At 44.5% G+C, this 16,185-nt stretch overlaps 1 protein-coding gene across 1 annotated transcript in view; it reads left to right on the top strand.

Annotated features, from left to right (window-relative positions):
* The window catches only part of LOC124606564, a 101,163-nt gene that overhangs the window by 50,728 nt on the left and 34,250 nt on the right, over positions 1-16,185 (top strand). The gene's annotated exons all lie outside the window — the stretch shown is intronic.

The raw sequence follows: 16,185 nt of genomic DNA, 5'->3' as shown, positions 1-16,185 counted from the left end.
TTTTGGTGGCTTAATAATCTAACTTTGAAGGCTAAACGGTGTAATTGTTGATAACTACATAGTCTCCTCACGTCCATACGATAGATTTTAGCGGGGGGCCTAGACCTGGAGGTACTGAGTATTTTTAATATTTTGGAAGACAAATAGCGACTCCTCAGTAACCATCAAAAAGTTCCAGTTACGACCCAGTTAAAACCTACGTAATACCAAAGTTTAAATCATTTTCTTGAAAGCAAATCACATGACTTTGTAAGTAGGCTGTTTAGGTTTTTATATTGGTAACGCCACGTAGCGCTCTGTATGAAAATCACTGGCTGTGCTGTGTGCAGTCTGTGGCTGGGTGGCAATGTTGTAATATTCGCTATTGTAGTGTTGGGCAGTTGGCTGTTAACAGCGCTTAGCGTTTGGAGGTGAGCCGCCAGCAGTGGTGGATGTGCGGAAGTGAGATGGCGGATTTTTGAGAGCGGATGATCTGGACGTGTGCCCATCTGAAACAGTACATTTGTAAGAATGGATGTCATGAACTGCTATATATATTATGACTTTTGAACACTATTAAGGTAAATACATTGTTTGTTCTCTATCAAAATCTTTCATTTGCTAACTATGCCTATCAGTATTTAGTGCCTTCAGTAGTTTGAATCTTTTATTTAGCTGGCAGTAGTGGCGCTCGCTGTATTGCAGTAGTTCGAGTAACGAAGATTTTTGTGAGGTAAGTAATTTGTGAAAGGTATAGGTTAATGTTAGTCAGGGCCATTCTTTTGTAGGGATTATTGAAAGTCAGATTGCGTTGCGCTAAAAAATATTGTGTGTCAGTTTAGTGTTGATCAAAATAGGTAAAGAGCGAAATGTCTGAGTACGTTCAGTTTTGCTCAGCTGTTTGAAAATTAAATAATGTAAGAGGTTTATCAGCACACTAATTCAATAATTTTTGTAAGGGGACGTTTCAACTTGGCTATATTTTTTCCTTTGCCTGAGATTTAGGGGGGAGGAGGGGTGGCATGAGCGCCCTTGACCCACGTTGAAGGCCAAATAAAATAATATACCATAAGTAAAAAAACCAACTGTCAGCAGTACGGGGCCGAGAGTTGTGTGAACCGGATGGTTAGGAAAGTGTCACAGTAAGGTTGCGCAAGACGTGGCGTGGCGTGTGCTCCACTTGCCAGAGTCATCAGTGACAGGCGGGGCAGCGAAGAAAGTGTTCCGCGGAGCGTCTCGGGTCAAGGCAGTGCGCCCCTTGTGCAACTGGTGGCCCGGTGCCGCCCACCTCACCCGCGGCTCTCCACGCCACGCGCCGCCCTACAGCGTTCCCCACTCTGCGGGGGGATCGCTTCTTGTCGCGGATGTAGCCCCAGGAGCAACTGCCGTGCCACTTTCACCTCAGCTTCGCTCCACTCTCTTTATCTTGGAACAGTGGCGCGGTGTGTTATCTCGAACATTGCGTAATTTCGTGCATTCTTCTTCGTTCCTCAGGAAGCTGGTCTTCTTACTTATTTTACTTCAGTGTGCGTTTCCGCTTATCAGCAGTTGCCTGTTCTCAGATGCCACAAATTTCTATTCTGCCAGTCTTCTTCCTACAGTCCTCTCCTTTCCATGACTTTGGCTATAGATCTCGTCCGCGTTATTCTCGGCCTCCCTCGGCTCCTTCTCCCTCGCTGAGACCAATTGAGCAAACACTGCGGCCATCTTGGTTCTTCCTAGCGTTGGACGCGTCCATACTATATCAGTGATCGAACATCAGTCCTCTCTGTGACTGGTTCCACAGCATCATACCTTAGTCGAGCCAGTCGGGTCACTTTCGTGCTCCGCCGTAACTTGTCCATTTCGACAGGCTCAGTTTTCCTCCTTTGTCTCTCGTTCCGTGTCCAACACCCCGAGCCATATGTCAGAACTTACCACTACCTTCTTTGTTCGCCTGTATATGTGCCGGCGCCAAAAGACACCGTTTAATGAGCAAAAGGCCACCCTCATTTGCCAGATCCTGTGGGATATGTCCAGCTCACACAGTCCAGGCTTACTGATTAGTGAACCTAGATAATTGAAAACGTCTACATTTCTTACCCGGCCCACTTCCAACAAGATATTCTGTTTTATCCATATTGACTGTTAGCCCCATTGTTAGAAGCATTCATTAGCTCTGATACATGGTATCATCCGTATGCAAAGCCATATGTACTTGATCGTCGGCAAACTGTAAGTAATGTAAAATTTGATGCTGTACTGCCATACTCAAACGTCTACACATGCTATTCAGTAATTAAGAAGCACAACAAGTATAACTTAAATTTTTGATGACACAGAATATCCTTGTCTTAATCCTTTGCTTGTTTCAAAACTTTCCGATATCTTGATACCAAACTTTAAAACTGCCTCGTATTGGTGACACATCCTTTGCACCAACTCTGTAGTTGCATCACCCGCTCCAGCCTTTACCATTGCTGTCCATAGTAACCTCCTGGGCACAGAATCATAGCCTTTTTCTTAAATCAAAAAACACCAAAGGGAGATCTTGATTTTTGCGATCATTTTCTGACAAATCCGGCTTACACAAAAGATGTTATCAACACAGCTTTTCGCAGCGGTAAAACAAGGCTGTTCCTGCGATACAACAAACAGCGCAACATTTTCCAATCTGTTCTTCATTATACTGCTGAACAACTTACTCACCGAAGCCATTACACTTATTCCTAGTAATTAGTCGCATCTCTCTTGCTCCCTTTCTTACATAAGGCGGTAATGTATGACTTCAGAATGAGATTTCCACTCTGCAGCGGAGTGTGTACTGATATGAAACTTCCTGGCAGATTAAAACTGTGTGCCGGACCGAGACTCGAACTCGGGACCTTCGACTTTCGCGGGCAAGTGCTCTACCGTCTGAGATACCCAAGTAGAGCACTTTCCCGCGAAAGGAAAAGGTCCCGAGTTCGAGTCTCGGTCCGGCACACAGTTTTAATCTGCCAGGAAGTTTCAATGTATGACTTCTTCCATTCCTGGAGCACTTCATCTCCTTAACTACTTTATCAAAAATAATTGTTAGTGTTACTACTATTTTAGGTCCTCCGAACTTCAATAATTTCATTTCTATATTTCGAGGACTGGCCGCTTTTAATTTTTTGAATTTTGAAGGACCTGATAAACTTCTTCCTCCTTCATAGGACAAATCTCCACTTCATTCTGCTCTTCTAGAAACGCTTCCATATCCTCTGTAAGAGGATCTTTAAAATGTGTCCTCCACTCAGAAATTGCAATAATTCTAGTTGCTCTTCTAAGTTTAGCTCTCACTTGAAGTATAAATCGCCAAGCTTCTGATGCTCTATTGCATCCAACTGACTATCTTACGTCGACAAATTCATCTCTGATTTTCTTACTCTACTCTTATTTGACGGCTATTTCTTTTTCACTAAATCAGAGTTCTTCCACACAGCCTTCTCTCTAGCTGAGTGCTGGCATAGGTTAATCTGTATAGCGCTAGGGAGCTGAGTAACACCATCTGCGAGCCAGTTTAACTACGGAAGACCTGGTACGCAGGCCAATCTTTGTATAACTCTTTTGGTAGTTTCCCTAGACTAGACAAATAAAGGCAGGTTTATACGGGGATCGTTCAATAAGTAATGCCCCACACATTTTTTCTCAGAAGATATTTGTTGTTAAGACTCAGAATTTGGAGACAATATATGTCAACACGTCTTATCCATGTCCTATTTTTCTACGTAGTCTTCATCACGTTCTATGGCCGTACGCCAACGCTGTGGAAGAGCATGTACACCCTGCTGGTAGAAGCTCTTGTCCTGTAGGCATTGCCATGTTTTCACTGAATGACTGACACTCTCGTCATCTTCAAAGTGTGTTCCCCGTAAAGAATCTTTAAGCGGCCAAAAGAAATGGAAGTCCGAGGGTGCCAGGTCTCCACTGTGGGGCGGATAAGGCAACGATGTCCAATCCAATTTGACGATGTGTTCCCGGGTTCTCAGACTTGTGTGTGGTGTGCATTAGCGTGTTGGAGCAAGATTTATGCTGGATTCTTGTCCGATCGAACACGTAGGAAACGGTTCTCGAGTTAGTCAGGGTCTTCACGTATCCCTCTGATTGATGATTGACCTCTTGGCATCACATCCACGAGAATGACGCCATCACAATCCCAGAAGACTGTCACCATGACTTTTCTGTTAGAAGGGGTTGTCTTGAATTTCTTCTTTTGTGGTGAATGAGGGTGATGCCACTCCAGTAATTGACTTTTTGTTTCCAGCGCAAAGTGGTGTGCCCAGCTTTCGTCCCCCGTAATGATCCATGATAGAAAGGCCTCTTCGTCGGTCTTAAAACGCTCCAACAATTCAGATGAAATGGCCTTTCATTGAATCTTGTGGTCCGTTGTGAGCATTCGTGGAACCCATCGTGAGCACCTCTTTGAATATCTGAGAATCTCAATCATCGCAGACGCACTTCCAATGCTGACCGACAACTGTAGAGTCAATTGTCGACTTGTGATGCGCCGGTTGTCACGAATAATGACATCCGCACGATTCAGCACGTCTGGAGCATTGGCTGCCACAGAATATCCCATGCGTGGCTGATCATGGAGGTCTGTTTCTGCATTTCCTAAGACTGTAACTTTCTTTATTCATCGCCCAACTGTACTATCAACTGCAGCGTCTCCATAACTGCACACAAACGTTTGTAGATGTTCACCACGGTTTCTTTTACTGCACACAAGAATTCTATAACAGCACGCTGCTTGTAACGTGAGTCGTATGCAGACGCCATTTTGACGCTGTTCTACGGCTGTGTCATCTGCCAGAATGGTTCGAAACTTCACCGACGCACAGAAGAAAAATAAAATGTGAAGCACCAACAAGGACGTTTGTCTATGTGTATTAATGGCTTTTTTTTAAAAAAAAATGTGGGGCATTACCCTCAAAAACAAAATCCCCAAGTATAAGCCATAAAGAGACACGCTGATGTTGTGGTGATCTTTAGTCCAAAGACTGGCTTGAAGCAGCTCTTCTCGCTTCTTTATTCTGTGTAGCCCTCTGCATCTCCGAATAATTACTGGAACTTACATCTATTTGAACTGTCTTACTATATTCATTCCTTAGTCTCTCTCTACAAAGTTCACCCTCTCACATTTTCCTTCATTAAAACAGACGATATCTTTGATGCCTCACACGTGTACCATCAACTGATACCACCTTTTGGTCAAGTTCTACCGTACATTTCTGTTTCCCCCTATTCCATTCAGTACTTTCTCACTAGTTATCCGACCTACCCATCTAATCTTCAGCATCCATCTGCGGCATCACATTTCACAAGCTACATTCTATTCATTCTAAACCGCTTATCATTCACGTTTCGCTTCCGTACAAGACTACGCTCCAGACAGATACCTTCAGAAAAGACTTCCCAACCCATAAATTTATATTGTTTTTGTTGTTGTTGTTGTGATATTCACTCCGAACACCAGTTTCATGCAGATCTCGATGCTATTCTATTCTGTGTAAGCTCTTCATCTCCAAATAACTACTGCAACTTACGTCTCTCGGAAACTACTTGCTCTCTCTCTACAGTTTTTATTCCCCGAACTTTCCTCCATAACAAAATTGGTGATCCCTTGGTGTCTCAGAATTTGCCCTATCAACTGATCCCTTCTTCTTGTCAGGTTATGACACAAACTTCCTTTCTCCCCAATTCTGTGTAGTACCTCCTTATTAGTAATATGATTTACCAGTCTAATCTTCAATATTATTCTGTAGCATCACATTTGAAAAGCTTCTATTCTCTTCTTGTCTAAACTGTTTATCGTCGGTGTTTCACATCCATATATGACTACACTCTATTCAGATACTTTCAGAAAGGCTTCGTAACACTTAAACCTATGTTGTATGGTAATGCAATCCGCTTTCTCAGAAACGTTTTTCGTGCTATAGTCAGTTCTCTCTACTTTGGCCATCATCTGTTATTCAGCTGTCCAAATAGCGGTACTCATTTACGCTTGCTATTTTTAGTGTTTCATTTCCTACCCTAATTATGTCAGCGTTGCCTGATTTAATTCGACTACGTTCCATTACGCTTGTTTTACTTTTTTTGTTGCTTATAACCTCTTTTCGGGACACAATTCATTCCATTCAACCTCTTCTAAACACTTTGCTATCTCTAGCAGAATTACAATCTCACTGGCGAACCTCAAAGTTTCTAGTTCTTCTTCCTTAACTTTATTAAACAGGTGTACCTAAACAATAAGCACTAGAAGAGAAATGTGGGCAGCTTTCAATAACTAACGTGACAAATCGTATTGAATGACTTCTGTCAAAACACTCCGCTCCCAATATTCAGTCCCCGTAACAACTCATATGGCTCAATTTTAGTACTATTTGGTCTTCTTTATCTTGCAGCATCAAGTATTTGTAGGGACAACGGTTCAAATCTCCGTCGAGCCTCCGAAATTTAGGTATTCTACAGTTTCCGTAAATCGATCAAGACAAATGATTCCTCAGTATGTGAGGGCCCCATAGTAGTCTTAAAACCTAATCTTCCTTCCTTCCCTTTCTTGCTCTGCAACGGGCTCCCATGCTGGAATTCTTGCGGTAGGGCGTTCCACCGTTGCGGTTGATCACTGCTGGATGATCATTGGTTCATGTTAACGAGCTGCAATAAGTCTCCGCATTGCATCTCAGACTTGCTCTATGAGATTTGGGTTGAACGACGGGATGGCCGAATGGATCCGATAGTGGCACTCTAGGTACCCTCCGCCACACGCCATCATGTGGCTTGTGGAGTACGGATGTAAATGTAGATGTAGATACCGTCTCGCTACAAAACTCCACCAGCTGCGCACTTCGATGCGATCACCCATCGTCATTCGTAAAAATGAAGTCAATGCCGAGTGAACCTTGAATAGACGCACATGGGGAAGTAAAGTGTCACATGGGGAAGTAAAGTGTCTCAATGACGGTGGGTGTACCATATGCAAAGATTTCGAAGTGAGTACTCCCATGCAACATTATTCCTCCTCACACCATAACACTCGGCCCACTAAAACTATCATGTTCGAGAATGTTCGTTCCTGGGTACATTACGTGCACCATCTATCGACATAATCACTACCTCCTCTCATACGAGTACAGCACGCTTACATTTTCCGTATACTTTCACCATAATATAATCTTCTGTATTGAAAACAGCACTACGTGGCTCTTCACTTCTGCCAAATTTGTGGTCTCCTTCTGAAGAAACACTGTCGTTTGTCCACTTCACTGATCAGAAAAATCCAATCTCTCATTTTTAGTTAGCCGAAACACATTAACTATTCTTTAAAACTGAAATTTTAGATGATCAACATCAACTCATAGTGTCACGAACTTTGAAATTCATAATTTCCGTGTTAAATTGGTTTACTAGCAAACCAGGTAAATAAATCTTTGAATGGTTTTCCCATTTGTCATCCGACACGATAGCGTAGAACTTTATTGGAGATTTCATTTCTGTTCATCCAATTGCTTCTATCCATCCCATTTTACGATACCTTTGATTTCGCACATCGCTTTTCTAGTGTATAACGTTTTATATAGCAATATGTGACACATATGCTCGTGGTGCACTCACACTGTTACCAGTAACGCAGTCATGATAGCTTTCACTTACTTCACAGAATGGAAGCGTTAGCTGTATGTCAACGGTCGAAAATGTGAAAGCTGCTAGGGGGAAACATCCGGCTCTTATGCAAGGAAATGAAACGTCTCCAAAATAAAAGGCACGCAGAAAGCCCACTGTTAGTGCTAAGGTTATCGATTGGTTTGATGCGTCTCACTATGAATTCTTCTCTTCTGTGGACTTTTTCATCTCAGAGTAGCACTTGCACCTTACGTCATCAATTATTTGCTGGATGTATTGCAGACTTTGTGGTATTGCAGACTCTGTGGTCTTCAAGAGTTTTTTACCCTCTGTAGCTTTCTCTATTGCTCTGGAAGCTATTCCCTGTGGCTTTCACACGACCCTCTTCTCTATTCTACTTGTTAACATTTTCTGTCTGGTAGTCCTTCGCCGATTCTGTGGAGAATCTCTTTAATCTTCATCAGTCAACCTAATTTTTAACTTCCATATAAAGCAATACATCTAAAACACTTCGATTCTCCTCTTTTGGAATGTTCCCACATTCCTTGAGTAACTACTTACACTACTGTGTTTTAAAAATACGTTCTCAGACATTTATTCCTCAAATTAAGGCCGATGTTTGATTTTAGTAGAGTTACTTTGGCCAGAAACTTCCACATTGCCAGTGCTAGTCTACTTTCTACATCCTTCTTCCTTTGTCCGTCATGTGTTAGTTTACTTCCAAGGTAGCAGGATTTCTTTACTTCACCCACCTAGTGGTCAACAATTTAGACGTTAATTTTATCGTCTAATCTTATTTCTTCTACTACTTACTATTTTCGTCATTCTTCGGTTTACTCTCAATCCAGATACTGTACCCATTAGACTGTGCATTCCATCCAATGGGTCCCGTAATTTTTTTTCACTTTCACTGAGGACGGAAATGTTGTCAGCATATCATATAACTGACGTCCTATCACGCTGAATTTTAACTCCAGTCTTGCAGCCTTCTGTTATTTGTCCTATTTCTTGTGCAGTGTGTAGATTGAACGATAGAGGCTAAAGAAGGCGTCCCTGTTCTATAACCTTTTTAATCCGAACACTTCGACCTTTGTGTTCCATTCTTATCGTTCCGTCTTGTTTCTTGTACACATATTCTTGTTCAATATACGTTGTATATTACCCATATTTTCCTATAGCTTACCCTTATGTTTCTCCATCCTTTTACATAATTTATAGGTCTTCAGATCCTGAGAACGCTTGAATTTTTCTTCAGTCTTGGTTCTATTATCAAGCGTAACATGATAACTGGCTCTCCTGTGCGTTTACCTTTGCTGAAACCAAACTGATCGTCTCTAACATATCCTCACTTCTTTCCCATTATTCTGTAGATCTCATTCTTTTCAGAATCTTGAATGCATGAGATATTAAGCTGACCGAATTCATACATTTTTACGCCTTTGCTAACTTCGGTATTGTACTGATGATATTTTTTCCGAAAGTCTAATGGTATGTCTCCAGTCACATAGATTGTATCAAGCAACTTGAATAGTCGTTTAATTGCTACTTCGGCCAATGATTTTGGAAATTGTAAAGGAATGCTACCTATGCTTTATGCCTGATTTGACTGTAAATATTCCAAAGCTCGTTTTTATTCAACGTCTAATACTGGACCCTCAGTATCTTCCACTTCTTCGTCTATCACGACATCAGACAAAATCTTTCCCATCGCAAAGTCCTTCAATGTACTCGTTCGACCTGTCTCCTCTCTCTCTCGTCTCAGTTTAACAGTGGAATTCACATTGCAGTTTTAATGCTGATATTCTTGCTTTAAATTTCACTGAAGGTTGTTTTGACTTTACTGTACTCTGAATAAGTCTTTACGATGTCGTTTCTTTTTCGACATATTTTTCCTGTAACCTTTTACCCTACCTTCCCTACACTTCTTATTTATTTCATTCCAGAGTGATTTATATTGCTGGATTGCTGTATTTCTCTGAACATCTTGTTATTTCCGGCTTTCGTCGATCTTTTTCTGTAACCCAAAGTTTTTTCCACAGTTACCTTTCTTGTAAATACATTTGCGTGCTCAGCTTGTGTGATTGCCCTTTTTAGAGATATTCATTCCTCTCTAACTGATTTGTCTACTGTGGTATTATCGCAGTATCTATGGCCGTAGGGAACTTCAAACGTATCTCATCAATTCTCAGTATCTTAGTATCTCATCTGTTTCCACACAGAATCCTACGGACTGTTTTGTTCAGCTTCGGTTTCTCTGCATCATTACTAAATTGTGGTCAAAATTTATATATGCTCCTGGATAGGCCTTAGAGACCAGTGTCTGATTTTGGAGTCTCTGACTGACCATGCTGTAATCTAGCTTCTAGTGTCTCCAGGTCGTTTCGAAGTTATATCTCCTCCTCTTGTGTTGGAGGATGTTTTCGCTACTACTAGCTGAAATTTGTGACAGGGAGCGTCAACGTAATCGCGTAAGGTGTAAACCGGGATCTAAGCTTTAAGCACTCACTTAAGACAACTATGCAATGCCATTTCACTTCCTCTCTTCACAACGTCAAACACTACAAGTAGCAGGTTTAAAATAGTTTCTTATGTCATCCTGATACAATGGCACGTGATAAGCGCGCAAATGACATTTTTTTTTTTGGCGTGGGCTTCCAGCACACTGTATTCAGACTATGCAAATTAACATAGGCGCATGAAATCATCGTTAAGTACAGATTATCTTTCAGCATTCCATTATGAATGCGCAACCTCATAACGTCCCACACACTGTGTTCTTGCATTATGTGCTTCAAAACTATCTCAGCAGGTGTTGCTGGTTAATTCCATCATAAAACTGTGAAAAGCCAACAAGAGTATGTACTATACTTTAGATTTTAGCCTCTGAACACTCACTGATCCTAGTCACGGTATTATTTTGTTTAATTTATACTGCGGACGACGTACTTTGCGAAATACACGTGAATGTCAAGTGCGCGTTTTTGTATTGCATTGCGACTTCAAAATTGAATTACGCGGGAGAGTAAGATTTTTGTGGTCTGATTGAAATTCTGGTGGCATGCGGTCTTAATGCATCGTTGCGTTCAGCCGTAGTGAAACAGTGCCAACAATTTGTCCAAGGCTGCCCAGACGTGGCTGATGCTGACTGGAAAGTCCAGATCTTGCACGTCGCCATTTCCATCTTTTCGGTAGACTGAAAGAACACGCGGGAGGAAAGAGAATTTCCAACGCTGAGGACGTTCAAACAGCGATTGTCGAATGGCTACGTGACGAAGGTGCGGATTACTGTCGTCAAAGAACTGAACGACTGGTAGAAAGTTCCGACCTTGTTTACGGAGACTTGGTGACTATTTTTCAACATAGTTACCCGACCTCTATAAACAAGGTCGGAACTTTCTACCAATATCATGTTACTCGTCTTGCCATAATAATCCGCAACCTAAGTTCTGAAGTCACCTCGTACGTGGCTTGATTCGCCTTGGAACGTGCCCTCTTGGACTACGAATAGCAAGCCATTACGAGATACTGAAGCTCCTCTTCTGCAATGTTGCCAACTCAATATTAATCTGTTTCATTAGTGACGATATGTTTAATATGTGACCATACGGTGTGTACTTCATAAACACATTTTGTAAGACTTCATTATTTTCGGAATGTTTAACGGGAATTATCTATTTTGACGAGTCTGCTACAGGGTTTATCACATTTGAAGATGACAAGAGCTGTAAATTTGAAGCTACGGTGTAATATGAAAACTGATCAACTATCCTGAGACTCTCTTGTGCTGACTGAGTAAACTCGTGAGGAATCGCGCAAATCGTCTTTGAACTTCTCTGTTGCTTCCTTTAATCCAATCTGAGCACACTTTTCAACATGCTTAAGATGTTTTTACTACACATCTAACCGAAATGTCGCTGAACTCTGAAACGCGTTTAAAAACAGTGCACTTCTTTAAGTGAGCCTCTAACACCCAGAGACTGATTCGGATAGAATGCAACCGTAACGGTTATTCCGTTAATCAACCAGTGTTTGCATGAAGTACTCTGATATTTTCTGTTGTATTAATCAAAAACAGTAGCTCTCTCAATCAATCATAGTCTTGTAGCTATACACGTAGCACAGGGATTTGCACCTAGTTTCAAGATTTGTGACAAGTGAATTTAAAAAAAAATGGATAATAATCTTACTCACAACTGATACTGGTCATTATCTCCTTAAAATACGTATGTAAACGCTTATCCCTTCAGTTACACTTGCTGGATGGTCAATATGACTGTAAATATGTTTCTCACGGTGGTCCAATCTATATAAACAAAGACATAAATGTTCGTTTATTCAAACTCCGAAAGTTCTTGACCTATTGTTTTGATATATATTCAGGGTGGTCCATTGATCGTGACCGGGCCAAATATCTCACGAACGAAGCGTCAAACGAAAAAATTACAAATAATGAAACTCGTCTAGCTTGAAGGTGGAAACCAGATGGCGCTATGGTTGGCCCGCTACATGGCGCTGCCATAGGTCAAATGGATATCAACTGCGTTTTTTTAAAAATAGAAACCCTATTTTTTATTACATATTAGTGTAGTACTTAAAGAAATATGAATGTTTTAGTTGGACCACTTTTTTCGCTTTACGATAGATAGCGCTGTAATAGTTACAAACATGTGGCTCACAATTTTAGACGAACATTTGGTAACAGGTAGGTTTTTTAAATTAAAATACAGAACATAGGTACGTTTGAAAATTTTATTTTGGTTTTTCCAATGTGATACATGTACCTTTGTGAACTTATCATTTCTGAGAACGCATGCTGTTACAGCGCGATTACGTCTAAATACCACATTAATGTAATAAATGCTCAAAATGATGTCCGTCAATCTCAATGCATTTGGCAATACGTGTAACGACATTCCTCTCAACAGCGAGTAGTTTTCCTTCCGTAATGTTCACACATACATTGACAATGCGCTGGCGCATGTTGTCAGACGTTGTCGGTGGATCACGATAGCAAATATCCTTCAACTTTCCCCACAGAAAGAAATCCGGGGACGTCAGATCCGGTGAACGTGCGGGCCATGGTATGGTGCTTCGAGGACCAATCGACCTGTCATGAAATATGCTATTCAGTACCGCTTCAACCGCACGCGGGCTATGTGCCGGACATCCATCACATTGGAAGTATTTCGCCATTCTGTTCAAATGGTTCAAACGGCTCTGAGCACCGTGGGTCTTAACATCTGTGGTCATCAGTCCCCTAGAACTTAGAGCTACTTAAACCTAACTAACCTAAGGACATCACACACATCCATGCCCGAGGCAGGATTCGAACCTGCGACCGTAGCGGTCATGCGGTTCCAGACTGAAGCGCCTAGAACAGCACGTCCGCAATTCCGTCATTCAGTGAAACATCTTTTAGTAACATCGGTAGAACATTACGTAGGAAATCAGCATACATTGCACCATTTAGGTTGCCATCGATAAAATGGGAGCCAATTATCCTTCCTCCCATAATGCTGCACCATACATCAACCCGCCAAGGTCGCTGAAGTTCCACTTGTCGCAGTCATCGTGGATTTTCCGTTGCCCAATAGCGCAAATTATGCTGGTTTACGTTACCGCTGTTGGTGAATGACGCTTCGTCGCTAAATAGAACGCGTGCAAAATATCTGTCATCGTCCCATAATTTCCTTTGTGCCCAGAGGCAGAACTGTACACGACGTTCGAAGTCGTCAACAAGCAATTCCTGGTGCATAGAAATATGATACGGGTGCAATCGATGTTGATGTAGCATTCTCAACACCGACGTTTTTGAGATTCCCGATTCTCGCGCAATTTGTCTGTACTACACGAATATGTAATAAAAAATTAGGGTTCCTATTGAAAAAAACGCAGTTGATATCCGTTTGACCTATGGCAGCGCCATCTAGCGGGCCAACCATAGCGCCATCTGGTTTCCACGTTCGCGCTAGATGACTTTCGTTCTTTGTAGTTTTTTTTTCGTTTTATGCTTATTTCGTGAGATATTTGGCCCAGTCACTATCAATGTCCCGCCCTGTATATATAAAGGGAAAACATTGTTACCAAAAATCTCAAAATGTCCGTTTCTGATTTACTTCAGATTTTTACGCGTTACTGTAACAAACATTTAGGTACGTATAGACTATATACTTTTAATACATAAACGAATATATATAACATACACTAGTGAAACGTTGTTACATCAGAGGGTTGGATTCCCTCAGTCGAAGACGTCAGGTTGCAACGCCTGGGCTACTCTCAGGTTGTAATCTCCGTCTTCGGCGGTTGTGTCTGTCTGTCTGTCTGTCTGTCTGTCTGCCTGCCTGTCTGTGTGTCTGCCTGCTCGTCGCTTCCTGCTGTCGCTGTTCGTCCGTCTGTCCGCCTGCCTGCTCGCTGTCCGCCGCCGCCGCTGCTGCCTGCTGTCCGTCCGTTCGTCTGCCTGTTCGCCGCCGTCTGCTGTCCGTCCGTCCGTCTGTTCGTCGCCGCCGCCAGCCGGTGCCCGCCGCCGCCGCCGCCGCCGCCGCCGCCGCCATCCGGTGCCCGCCGCCGCCGCCGTTGCCGCCTGGTCGCCGCCGTCGCCGCCGTCCTGACCCTGGTCTGCGGCCATCTTCGTCTTCATCTGTCTTCGTCTTTGTCTGTCCCCAGTTTCTGTCCTTTCCTCTTCGATCTGTTCGTTATTGTTTCTCTCTACCGTCATGTCCGCCCCCACCACCGCTGCCACCGCTACCACCACCGCCATAGTTTATACTTCCCCTTCCGCCGCCTCCACCACTATAACTTGGTGTGCCCAGTCCCACCCCCCTCCTTCCATCCCACCTCTCCTCACTCTCCCTTCACCCTCTATCTTTGTCGCCCCCTCTCCCGCTTCTTCCTCTCGCTCCTCTCGTTCTGATCCTTTCCCCCCACTCCCCCAGCCTGTCACTGCAGCTCCGGCTCGGGTGGTGGCCCGTCGGGCCATTGTCCACGCCCAGCTCTCGCCGTCACCTTCGCCATCACCACCGCCACTGCCACTGTCATCGTCATCGTAGCCGTCGCCTTCGCCTTCACCGTCACCGTCACCATCTCCGGCGCCGACTCCGGCCCCGGGACCTGCCCCTCCCCGCCACATTCCCGTTGTTCCCATCCCCCACACCTCCTCCACCGCCGTCAAGTGCCCCAGTGGCACCCCTGCTTCCTCTGCTTCCAAAAAGGCTCCGCCTCGTCTTCCTTCCCCCACCCATGATGCCATGGATGTCTCCCCGCCTGTCCCTGCCCCCTCATCCTCCTCGTCTACCCCCTCCTCCTACCGCTACCTCCTCTCCCGTCCTGATCCCTCTCTCCTTGAAGCCCGGAACCTCACCCTCTTCCTTCGCCAGCATTGTCCTGGTGCCCCCATCTCCCTCCTCACTCCTCGCCGTGATTCGGTCCTCATCTCCTCCCCCAGCCCAACCCTCCACACATACCTCCTTTCCCGCATCCCTGTCACCCACTTTGGCCCTCATGCCTCTCTCACCCCTGCTCCCTCACCACCTCCCTCCCGCCAACCCCAACCTCCGTGTCGCCCGCCAACTCTCACCGCCATGATCACTCGGCTTAGTCCAGTGATCACGGAGGAGGAGGTGTTGGTGGAGCTCAAGGCGCATCCCCATTTGGAGGTGCGTGCGGTTCGCCGCATACATAACGCTGCCGGCCCCACCCGCCTTATGCGGGTTTTTTCTGAGCACACCCCCTCCATTGACCGTCTCCTGAAGGAGGGTGCCCTCCTTTTTAACCAGCGGTACAAGGTCGACCCCTCCCGTTCCCCTCCTCAATCCCTGCGGTGCCAGAGGTGTCTGCGCTATAACGCGCACCCCACAGCTGAGTGCCGCGAGGCCCCCACCTGCCCGCATTGTAAACAAGCGCACTTCCTCAGGCAGTGCCCTAACCTCCAATCCCCTCCTTCCTGCAATACCTGCAATCTCCCTCATCCCACCTACTCCCAAAAGTGTAAAGCCCGACCCCCTCCAACCACTCCTGAACTCACTGTCCCTGTCCGTCCCCTGGACGCCCCCACCCCTCCTGGCAATTCCCTTCGTCCCCCCACACACCGCTGAGGACATCATCAGGTTCCTTACCATCGTCCTCCAGAATGTTCATCCCTTTCAGCGCCCCCACACCCTCCAGCAGATCTCCCTTGCCGCCCGTTCCATATTCCAACTCAAGATGTACGCCACCTACTCCAACAACCAGGCCCATTTCACCTTCTCCCGTCTTGACACCCTCGTCTAAATCCCTATCATGGCGCGACAGCATCGTATCCTTTTCAACAACATCCGCTCCCTACCCGCCAACAGGAACCTCTTCCTGCACACCCTTGCCACCCACCGCGTGGATGCCTTCCTCCTTAATGAAACCTTCCTCCAACCCCACCACACCATTCACACATCGCCCTACCTCCTCCACCACTCCGATAATCCCCTCCCAATTGCGCGTGGCGGAGTTGCCATTGGTCACCACCGCCAGATCCCCGTTCGGCTCGAACCTCTCCTTCCCGACCCCACCAAACACCTGATCCTTAGTCTCTTCTTCCCCGGCCTTACC

The sequence above is a fragment of the Schistocerca americana genome, chromosome 3 (assembly GCF_021461395.2).
Source record: "Schistocerca americana isolate TAMUIC-IGC-003095 chromosome 3, iqSchAmer2.1, whole genome shotgun sequence".
NCBI classification, from domain to species: Eukaryota; Metazoa; Arthropoda; class Insecta; order Orthoptera; family Acrididae; genus Schistocerca; species Schistocerca americana.
The sequence above is the reverse complement of the archived record's forward strand: the minus strand, read 5'-3'. Positions and strand labels throughout refer to the sequence as shown.